The following is a 12436-nucleotide window of genomic DNA, read 5'->3' as shown; positions in this document are numbered from 1 at the left end:
CCACACCAGGACTCCTAGAGACTGTATTTTTGTTGCTGTTATGTGCCGTGGAGTCAGTTCTGACTCATAGTGACCCTGTACAGGGTCTCTGAGGCTGTAAATCTTTACGGGAGCAGAAAGCCTCATCTTTCTCCTGCGAAACAGCTGGTAGTTTCAAACTGTTGACCTTGCGGTTCACAGCCCTATTCGTAACCACTACGCTACCAGAGCTCCTTACGCTATCTATAGGGCAGCGTAAAACTGCTCCATAGGGTTTATGGAAACAGACTGCCCCATCTTTATCCCTTAAACTGTATGGTGGATTTGATTCACCAACCTTTTGGTCAGGAGGTGAGTACTATATCCACTGTATCCCCAGACTCCTTGTAACTACCAAGTAGCCACTACAATATTGCAGATGAATATTTGATGTTCGAAAAAGAGCTCCACATTAATTTTTTAAATTTGTATAAAGATATTGCCTTATACACGCTTATACACACAAACACTCACTCATTCACACATACATTCTCAAGCCAACAGTGTTAATAAAGTTCTCCCTTTAAAGGAGCTCTGGTAGCATAGTGGTTATGAATCGGGCTGCGAACCGAAAGGTCAGCAGTTTGAAACTACCAGCTGTTTTGCGGGAGAAAGATGAGGCTTTCTGCTCCCGTAAAGATTTACAGCCTCGGGAACTCTGTACAGGGTTGCTATGAGTCGGAACCGACTCCACGGCACATAACAGCAACAGCAATGTGTTTTTATTTTCTTGTTTATTTTTAAGCACAAAAGGCAATAAGAGTTTGTAAGTTAGTAGAAAATGACTAAATGGTCCAGGTGAAATGAAGACAGCTACATAATACAGGGCCAACCAGAGGGCTGCCTTCTTTTCTCCATCTTGTAAGTGTTCAGACCTCTCCGAGTGAGGGATTTGTATGTTTGGAACTTCATTCAATGCATCAAGAGACCTCATTTAGTTGTTGAGTGATCCTTCAAGCTCAAACTCAAAATAGGAAAGGCAGTCTATTGGATAATGTCCTGCTTGTTCAAATTCTTAGTGATCTGAGTCTGTTGGTTTTGACTGTTGTGCTGTTGTTTGCATAGCAAACAAATCAACACTTAATAATGCAACTATCCAAACAGAAGAAGAAGGTGCCAACGCTAGACACAAAGAGGCTTCTTGAATGACGGACTTTTCATTGTCTGCCGCTGTGAGGTAGACGTTGTTATTAGTTGCCATCAAGATGGCGCCAACTCATGGCGAACTTACCTACAACAGAACGGAACATTGGCCGTTCTTGTGCTATTTTAATGATCATTCATATGCTTGAGTCCACTGTATCAGTAAATCTCATTGAGGGAATCCTTCATTTTCCCTGTTCCTCCATCAATCACATTGTGATTTTCTACCTATTGGTCTTGCTTGATGATAAATCCAAAGTAAAAGGAAATCTTGCTATCTTTGCTTCTAAGGAGCATTTGGGTTGTATTTATTCTACACGGATTTGTTCATTCTTTTGGAAGTCCAGAATATACTTAACATCCATCACCGATATCACAATTTGAGTACATTGATTCTTCTTTTGTCTTCCTTTTTCATGGTCCAGCCTTTACATGCATAAGAGGCCACTGAAAAGACCATAGCTTGGGTCAGGTGCACCTCAGTCCTCAAAGTGACATCTTTGCTTTTGAAAACTTAAAAGAAGCCACTTATAAAGGGAAGGAGGATGAATGCAGAGTCTTATTTTTGAGCAACAGAATTTCAGAAACTCTATATATATCAAGGCACTGGCAGGGTTGATTACAGCTCGGAACTGGTAGAATATGACACACATACCTAGAAATAATAAAATTTTCCTTATATTTAATAGCATGAAGCATCTCACATGTGTCATCTTAAATCTCATAAGAATATGTTAAAGAAAAAAAAGGAAGACTGAATTGTCTTCCTCTCTCAATGAAAACACTGAAACACAAAGATTTTAAATGACCTGTCCAAAGTCATATACAATTTTTTAATGTCAGAACAGACTTTTTTCTAAAGCCCCCAAATGAGAAGGTTTCCACTCCTTCACAAACGAGAAGGAAGGTGTATGCGGGAGCTTTGAAGGTCTGAGGAGGGAAGTTGGAAGGGAAGTGGGAGAAGTGAGAATAATTTAAAATTATTATTGCATTCTGTTTGAGGGAGCATATATTGTCAGTGTCATTCACTGTTTTCTTATGTTTCAAATCTAGTCCATCAGCAAAATCTCATTGGCTTTTCTTTTAAAATATATTTAGAATGTGACTATCTCTTATTCTTTAACCACAAACTCTCTGATCCAAGCCTCTCTGCCAAGCCATCTCTTACAGTGACTTCTTATTTAGCTCACTCCCTCTGTGCCTCCCCTTGAAGATCTATTCTCCATAGCACAGCCAGAATGGTCTTTTTAAAACGCTAATCAGATCAAGTCCTGCTCTTGCTCAAAATCTTCCAGCACTAGTTCCTTGGGCTGTTGTAACAAAGTATCACAGTCACCGTGGCTTAGAAGAACAGAAATGTGTTGACTCCTATTTCTGGAGGTGTCAGACTGCAAAACGGCAGGGACGCCTTGTCTGACTTTCTCTGGAAAAGGAATCAAACTAGAAATCCACCCAAGGCTGATTCCTATGAGGCAACGGTCAGACATGCTTCCACCCTACAACCTTCTTTCCTATTCTGACACCAACCATCCCTCCCACAGTGCTCTCCGCTTCACATCTGAGTTTGATAAGCCATTGCGATGATCGCCCGGAGCTCAGAGAAAATACTCAGGATTATGGGGCTTATTAGGGAAGTAAACAGAATCAGAGAATGTCAGGAGGTAGCGGTTTTTCAGTCAGGAATACCTCTTCTCTGCCATACTGCAGGCCCACGGTGCTCTCTGTTTGGCCTGTCAGCCACGAGGTCCCTCAGTCTCTGCCATTCTCAGGGACTGTTATAAAGCTCCTTTAGCCAGTCTGTAAATATTCAAAAGGCATATTCTGCAAACCAGACTCTTGCTTGTAGGCACTCAGCTTGACTCAGAAAACTTGCAGCTGCTCTTCCTCTCCATCTCTGCTGGCTGCCACCGCTTTCTGGGTAGGCATCTATCTCAAGCTCGGCTCATGGCTCTTGTTGCTCGATAATCAATCGTAGCGTCCTCTGTTCCTGCTTTTGAACTGACTCCATTTCAACCTAGCAGATAGCAAAATAAACCAACCACCGTGTTAGATTTCCATACACCCTATTTGCATGGTCCCACCCAATCATTGGAGTCCTGGTGTGGCGCTGTGGGATAATGCGTTAGACTGCAAAGTTGTTTGAACTGCAAGGTCGGTGGTTTAAGCTTACCAGCTGCTCCTTGGAAACCCTACACAGGGTCATTATGGGTAGGAATTGACTCAATGGCACTTTAAAACAACCCAATCATTTGGTGGAGTAATGGTGTGGTGCTGTGGGGTAATGCACCAGACTGCAAAGCTGTTTGAACTGCAAGGTCAGCGGTTCAAGCTCACCAGCTGCTCCTCAGAAAACCCATACAGGGTCACTATGGGTCAGAATCAACTCGCTGGCACTTAACAACAACAACAAGACTTTGGGTAGAAAAGCCATATCGAGTAACTTCATGATGTCACATGAGAAGAATTTGTTCCATGCCTTTCTCAGAGCTTCTGGTAGTGGGTGGCAATCCTTGGTGTACCATGGTTTGCAGATTTATCCTTCCAGTCTCAGCCTCTGTCCTCACAGCACCATATTTCATCAGTGTCCCTTCTCTTCTTTTATAAAGACGTCGGTCACATTGAATTAGGTCACCTCCTATTCCAGTATAACATCGTGCTAACAAGGAGCTCTGGTAGCTTAGTGGTTATGAATTGGGCCGTGAGCCTCAAGGTCAGCAGTTTGAAACTACCAGCTGTTCCGCGGGAGAAAGATAAGGAAGGCTATCTGCTCCTGTAAAGATTTCCAGCCTTGGAAACCCTGTACGGGGTCGCTATGAGTCGGAACTGACTCCACGGCATATAACAAAAACAACAACAACAACAACTAACTGATAAGATCTTCAAAGACTTTTGCCAAACAAGGTCACATTCACAGGTAGGGGAGGTTAGTACTCCACCATATCCTTTGAGGAGATATAACTCAGTCTACAACACCTACTGGGGCTCTCATCTGCTGTTAGAATAAATACCCACACTGCCCCACCTAGTTTAGCCATCTGCTGCCTTCACGACTTCATCTCTTATCACACTCTTGTTTTGGCAAACTTTCCTAGCACATTTTACCTCAGGGTCTTTAGACTTACAGTGTCCTCTGCTTGAAGGGTTCTTTATCTTGTGTCTTCACTAATAACCCATTCACTTCCTTTAGTTCTATACCCAAATGTCTTCTCATCAGAGAAGCACATCTATGAAAACCAACCCAACAAAACATACTTGCTAGCACTATTATCATCTTTGTCCAGACATATCTTTTCTTCTTCCTTTCTTAGTTCTTATATCCATAAGAATATATGAATACATATTATTAAGTGCCATCAATTGTCTCTGACTCATAGAGACCCTATTGGAATCCATTGTAGCCATCTCTGTATCAATCCATCTCATTGAGGGTCATCTCAAATGAGTCAAGTCTTCTTTGGTTTCCTTTTCTTTTTCACTGACATTCTGCTTTACCAAGCATGACATTATCAGTTCCCTCCTTATCATGTCCTAAGAAAGTGAGACAAAGTCTCACCATCCTCTTTCTAAGGATCATTCTGACTACTGCTGGCAATCCATGGTGGTAGTGGTGGTGGTGATTATGTGCCGTGGGGTCAGTTCCAATTCATAGCGACACTGCATAGGGTTTCTGAGGCTGTAACTCTTTACAGGAGCAGAAAGCCTCATCTTTCTCCCGCGGAACAGCTGGTAGTTTCAAATAGCTGATGATGAAGTTAGCAGCCTGCCTTATAACCACTATGCTACCAGAGTTCCTTTCTGGAGATCCATAGTATATTCAATATTCTTTGTTAACAACATAATTCATATGAGTCCATTATTCTTGGGTCTTCCTTTTCCATTGTCCATCTTTTGTACATATCTGAGGCTATCGAAAATGCCATGGCTTAGGTCAGGCACACCTTAGTCCTTACAGGGATCTCTTTGCTTTTTAGCATTTTAAAGAAGTCTTTTGTTAGCACATTTGCCCAATGTTTGTTCTTCACTGCTGCTTCCATGGGTGTTGATTGTGAATCTAAATAAGATGAAATTCTTGACAACTTCAAATCTTTGGTCCTCCACAATTTCAGCAAGCAAGGTTGTGTTATCTGTTAATGAGTCTTTCACCAATTTTGATGCTGTGTTCTTCTTCATTTAGTCCAGCTTCTTATATTACTTGATTAACATACAAGTTGAGTAACCTTAACACACATCTTCTTACATTTTAAATAATGCTGTATCCCCTTGTTCTGTTCCAATGTCTGCCTTTTGGTTTATGTACAGTTTCTGAATGAGCACAATGAAGTATTCTGGAATTTCCATTCTTCTCAATGACATCCATATGATTTATGATCCACACAGTTGAATGCCTTTGCATAGTCAATTAAACACAGGTAAATACCTTCCTAGAATTCTCTGATTTCATCTAAGCTCCACCTGACATGGGCAATGATATCTCTTGTTCACATCTTCTTCTAAATCCAGTTTGAGTTTCTGGCAGTTCCCTGTCAATGTACAACTGCAGCTGCTTTTGAATTATTTTCAGCCAAATACTGGCTGCACAATTCTGCCCTCAAAAGGCATATACCCTTGTGGAAGAGATAGAAAATCAACCAATAAATACATGGCATGTCAGCTAAGAGATATCTGTATTACATACAAATATTACAAAGCTCACATCTGACACACTGTGTATTTATTTATTTTCTATCTCCCCCACAAGTAAATATTCCTTTGACGGCACACGCTGTACTTTTTTCCTGCTACGTGTTTAGTACCAGAAGAATGTCTAACACACAGTAGGCCCTCCCTGAAAGTTTATTGAGTGAATGAACACAAAGCAAGACATGGACTAGAACTCAACCCAGAAACTCAACCACATGACCCTCACTTGAGTTGTAAAGGAGATGGTTTCAGACTTCATCCCCACGTCCCCAACACCTGACACACAGTACGTGTCCGAGATTATTTGGGTAACTAAAAATAGAAAAAGATACCTTAAATATACTTCGGAACCACCTCTCTGTCATTTGTGGCAACTTGCATGTTGCTGTGATAACTGGCCAAACTGCTATGCCACCAATATTTTACCATCTGGTCAACTCACAGTGGGCAAGGACTTCCAGACTAAGAAAGATTAGGAAGAAAAACCTGGCCTTGTATTTCCAAATATTGTTTTTGTTGTTATTATTGCTAAGTGCCATCGAGTCCGTTCTGACTCATAGCCATCCTGTATAGGGTTTCCAAGGAGCAGTTGGTGAGTTTGAACCCCCAACCTTGTGGTTCACAGTGACTTTGTGGTCCCGTGCTTTATCCCACAGCACCACATCACGACTCCAATATTAGCCACTGAAAATATTATGGATCAAAAAAGAACATTTTCCCATTATTTGCTCTAGACATGTCATTTGAAAGGATCAATTACTGCAGAAGACTATCATGTTTGGTAAAATAGCGGGCCTAGGAGGGTGACAGAGACCCTCAATGACAGGTACAAACATGCTGGCAGTTGTGAAGATAATGCTGGAGGGAACACTGTTTGATTCTGTCGTATGTAAGGTCTCCATGAGCTGGACTCAACTTGACAGCAGGTATCTATTGACCTCTACCTGGAGAGAGGAATGCCTGGGTACTGCGAACAATGAACATGTATGACTGCTAACCTAAAGGGTGAAGCTGAAATCTGTGCAGACGCACCTCAGAGGAAAGGCCTACTTCTGAAAACCAGCCTTTGAAAGTTGCGTGGTGCACAGTTCTATGCTGATACACATGGGGTTGCCATGAGCCACACTCAACTTTCAAGTCATTGAGTTTTATCTGGAAAGTAATGTTGGGAATGGATAAAGTGAAGAGAAACTGGTTTTATTTTTTATGTACTGTAGTATTTTGTGTACTTTTTATTTTCACAATTAAAATAGAAACATTTGGGAGATTAAAATAAATTACGTGGAAAGGCATGAGCTCATAGACCAAAAATATACTGTAAAGCTTGTATGCATATGCTTTATAGGAGTTCATTATTTTATCCCCTAAAATCTTTAAGTCATGGTATACAAAACCAGAGCCAAAAATGAATAGCACATATCAAAAAGACTTCCTGAAAATTAATATCTGATTTATGTAGTCAATTGTAACTTGGGTGGTGTTTACTGTTTTTAGCTAATATGTACTAAGTCCCTACTCAGTGCCAGAATATTGCATTGTGTTTGGGACCGGGGGCAGGGGAGCTATATGTGAAGGATGAAATGGCTTTCAACGATGATCTCAAAACAACTATATTTCAATAATTTGAAATAATAGCTCTTTTATATTATCGCTAACTAGAGCATTCTTCTTAATCCAGAAATATATTTTAAAGACTCAAAATCGTATTTCTAAACAAAATTGGAAAACAATACTGACTGGAGGTATTTCTATTGCAACTTCCATCTAATTTTATAAAAGATCAAAAATCCCAGATGTTAACCACAGCTACAGTAATGCATCTTGTTGTTGTTAAGTCCCTGTCCGTTAAGTTGGGTTTGATTTATAGAGACCCTGAATGGGGTTTCTGAGGAGTGGCTGGTGGGTGTGACATTAAGGTTAGTAGTCCAGTGCTTATCCTACAGTAATGTGTCTAGTATGACTTATTGGTGAGTGAGGTTTGTAAGTATTTAGGTGACAGTTTTTCTCTAAGGTTAAACCCGATTTCCACCAGCAGAAGTTCCTAGCAAGCTCATAGGTATCGTTACCAAGTGAGATGATCTTGACACTTGTTCATTACATCATAGCTTACAGTAGTAATTCGTGTAGTCATTTCTTTAGATTTTGACACGTGAAATTCTGCGGATGATATATTTCATCACACTTCTTATGCCAATGCATAAAAGACAATTCTTTTTTACTTATATGGAGTTGTAATGTAGTGGTAAGGAGCTCTGGTAGCGTAGTGGTTACGAATCAGGCTGTGAACTGCAAGGTCAGCAGTTGGAAACTACCAGCTGCTCCATGGGAGAAAGATGAGGCGATCTGCTCCCGTAAAGATTTATAGCCTCGGAAACCCTGTTCAGGGTTGCCATGAGTCGAAACCGACTCGACAGCACTTAACAACAACAACAACAATGTAGTGGTTACAAATCAGGCTGCTAATCTCACGGTCAGCAGTTGGAAACTACCAGCTATTCCATAGAAGAAAGATGAGGCTTTCTGTTCCCGTAAAGATTTACAGCCTCAGAAACCCTATAGAGTGTTGCTATGAGTCAGAACTGACTCCATGGCACATAACAATAACAACAACAAACATGAAATTAGATAATTAAAGGCAAAGGAAAACTAAATATATGACTTTCTAAATTAAACTTCTTTGATGAAAATGATCTGTTAATTTAAATCACTGCTACAATTTTAATGGATATATTTCTAGTCCATATTTAAGGATCCTTGGTAACACAGTGCTTACGCTTTGGGCTGCTAAGCATAAGGTTAATTGTTCAAATCTATTAACTGCTCTGTGGAAGAAAGATGAGGTTTTCTGCTCCTGTAAACATTTACAGCTTCGGAAACCTTATGAGTCAGAACTGACTCTTCAGCACATGCAGTCAGACAAATACGCTAATGTACCTTGTACGCTGTGGATTGCTTTTGCTTTTGCTTTAGATTAAACTGTAGATTAAAAACATACACCTTTACTATTAAATATCTCCAAATACTACACTGTATGGGTTTACCATAACCAAGCCAATCACTTATATTTGGAAATTTTGTTAAGTAGGGGTACATTTTGAATACCTGTTTCATTAACATAAATTCACAGGGGAAATCTTAGATAAAAATTTACAAGCATTATATAAGCTTTAAAAATACATGTTACCAGTTCTTCTCCAGAAATAATATATTTCATATTCCTAACAGCCGTCTATATGAGAGTTTGCATTTGCCCAAACCTCAGCCTACGATCAACTTCTTAAATCTTTGGCTAACTTAATAGGCCAACATGATTTCATTCACCTACTAATTTTCAGCTGTCTGGACTATGGCAAATGATTTGTTTAAATCATTTTAAACCTACTTATGGAAGAAATTGTATATACTTTTTTGCGTTTTAATACTTTTTTTTTAATTCCTAAGTTTGCAATTCAGTTCATGAGTAGAAGCTGCAATGTATTTTGTCTTACATCATTTTTATCATCATTATTGTGACATCTTTATATATTGGTATTAAGTATAGAGTCCTGATGTGGCAGTGTAGGACAAGCACTGGACTGCTAACTACAAGGTTGGAGGTTCAAACCCACCATCTGCTCCTTGGAAATCCTATGTAGAGTTTCCATGACGAGGAACTGACTTGTCTGCATGTAACAATAGCAACAACATGAACTCTGTATACAAGAGATATCAACAAAGGTTTTTCCCAGTCTTTAACTCTTTATTGACATTAACTCTTTATTGCTTGCCCTTCTCTATGCCAACCTTTACTCTTCCAGTTGTCTCTCTTGAAGACGTAGTCAGATGTCAGTTGGACCTACAGTCATCTGAGGACTTGACTAGGGCAAGAGAATCCCTTTGTGAGGTGGAAACATGGTAAAGGATTGCTGAGAGGCTCCAAGTGTCTTTCCATTTGGTCTTGTCCACATCACGGCTTGAGTTTTCTCATGATGTGGTGTTGATCCAAGAGAACAAAACAGATTCTATACCGCCTATTACAACTGACCCTCAGAAGTCCCATACCACCATCACCTCTTGCATGCTTTAGTCAGCCCATAAGACTGCCCCTGATTCAATGCAGGACAAGACTGACTACACAAATGCATGAATATAAGAAAGGGAAGGTCATTGGAAACCATCTTGGAGATTGGCTACCAAAATACACCAGAACCTCTGTACTATCTTATTTTTAATTCGTATCTACCTTTTGGTGACATAGGGGAGAAAATGAAGCACAGAAAATGCTAAAGACTTAGGCTTTAAATTCAGAATCACCTGGCACCAAAGTCTAAGTTACGCCTATTGCAAAGCGAGCTTCAGGAAAGGTAGTTGTGTTGACGTCACTATCACTTTGGAAAATTGGGATGAGGCAGGAGTGACCCCAGATAGTGCTTCCTGCCCAAGTGGGGGCTTTGCTACCAAGGTTAGTAAAGTTCTCTTTGTGACTTGAACCCCAGTGAAATACAGGGACAGATGATGAAACTCCTGAGAAGATTGGCTTTGAAATGAGCCTCGTGTGATATGGGTAAGAAAGGATGAGAAAAGAGAACAGAAAATTATGCAGTTGCCTTACATTGGTGGTCACTTTATGAAGAGATTGGCCCTGTGGTTTTGATAGAATATGAGGGTTTACGCCAGTAATGAGAAAGATAGTTTCAATGAAACAATGTCCTTGTGTGGCGCTGTGGGTTAATGTGCTGGATTGCAAAGTTTGTTTGAACCGCAAGGTCAGCTGTTCGAGCTCACCAGCTGCTCCTCAGACACCCTATACAGGGTTGCTGTGTGTCAGAGCTGTCTTGAGAGCATTTAGCAGCAACGAACAGAGTGTGAGTGTCAGTGAGAGAACAGCTGACTCCAGATACATAGACTTACTTGGTAATCATCACGGGGAACAATAAAAGAAGTGATTCCAAGATGTCTGAGGTGTGGTGTGGTGGCGCACTGACAGTGCCTTGAAAGACCCATCTGACTCCAAGCTAGTTGAATAGAACACTCTTGAAATGGGCCCTCTTCCTCTCTTCCACATCAGTACTCACTAGAAGTTAGGCTTGTTCTGGAATGAACCCCACTCCTTTCTTTGGCTGTGTGTCATTTGGGAGCAATGCAAATTCCAATTGTGATCTGTTTGATGATTACCTTCTTGGGAAAAACAGCACAAAGCCCTGAAAAGTTTCCCACGAAAAGTACCTATTGAGACCTGTTTTCGCTGATGGAGAAACTGGTCTATTAGAGGTAATGGTACATCTCAGTGTCTATTACCTGCTTTGGCCTTTAGAAAAAGTATTCTTTAACTGGAAACAGATTTTGAGAGGGCAAATGGTAAATCTTCTACTTCTGAGCTCTTCTTCCCCATTAGCCAAGGCTAAAAGGCAGGTCTGGAAATCCCTTAACAAGAGCTGCCTATGACACGACTTCATCTTAATACATTACAAGTCCTTACGAGCACATTCTTGATTTCATTTTTTTTTTTTTTTCATCTGCATTTCTGATGTACAGGGACCAAGTACGACTTTTAACTTGGCCAATGTCTGGAACTCAGACTCTGAATTTTGAAGTACACCATCTTTGTTCTCTAAATCTACTTTTTATTTGCTTGCATAAAGGAAAGAGAGTCCCTTTAATGTTGTGTGGATAAAAGCCACAAGAAAGAGATAAAGCATGGAACATGTACTGGGCCCTTAGGGGTAGACAGAGCAAGGGGTTTTGGATAGCTCCTTTCACCAAAGAAAGGCGCTTTGCTAGCTGAGACAATTACAGACAAGACAACTGTGGTTTCATTTGCATTCATTGAGGTCTCTCCCATTGTACAGAAGGAGATTTCGGCAATGACAGATGAAGACTGATGTACATCTATAACCCACAGCCAAACAGATGATTATGACATCTGTGGGAAAACAAATCGCTGAAATGTTGCTTTTAAGCTGTTCGTTTTTAGCCCTAGAAATTTGTCAGAATCGCCAGGTTTTGCTTAAAGCAGACAAGAGTCTTCGCCTCTTCTTCCTGCTTTGCTCCAAATTCTTTATCGAAGGCCAAGAATGTAGTGCCCTTGGCAAGCTGTGTGTCTCTATTCCACTCCAGCCACCGCCTTGGCATGGATGAAATGGTTCTGATTCAGCCTATTCCCACTGCCTCCTCCCTTGTTTGACTTTGCTCCATTAGCCCCACTTACTATTTTTAAGAGCAGAAGAGAGAATAATTCAACCCTCTTCTTGTTAAGTTTAGGAATGTGGGTTTTATTTTTTTTTCTTCTTCTTCACATTACAGCAGTGATAACCACAGAGGAGAGTTTTATGAAGGTGGACAAAGGCCTCCATTTAGGTTGTTTAAGCTCTAAAACTGAGTTAAGTGGGATGACATCATTTTACCACAGAAAGAAATCACCGCGTCTTCATGCTGTTGTTGTTTTCTGTGTTTTTTTTCATGTCTTACTTTGTCATGAAGCTTTCAAAATCTACCCATTACATCGATGAACGAATAGAGATTAGCAAGATCCCAAAATAAGGCAACCCAAGAGGAAGTTCATTGTAACAGAATCCAGGAGAATTTCCTAACACTCCTATTAATGAGCTGCAAGCCT

This window comes from Chrysochloris asiatica, unplaced genomic scaffold (assembly GCF_000296735.1).
Source record: "Chrysochloris asiatica unplaced genomic scaffold, ChrAsi1.0 scaffold00452, whole genome shotgun sequence".
NCBI lineage: Eukaryota > Metazoa > Chordata > Mammalia > Afrosoricida > Chrysochloridae > Chrysochloris > Chrysochloris asiatica.
This window is presented reverse-complemented; position numbering follows the sequence as displayed.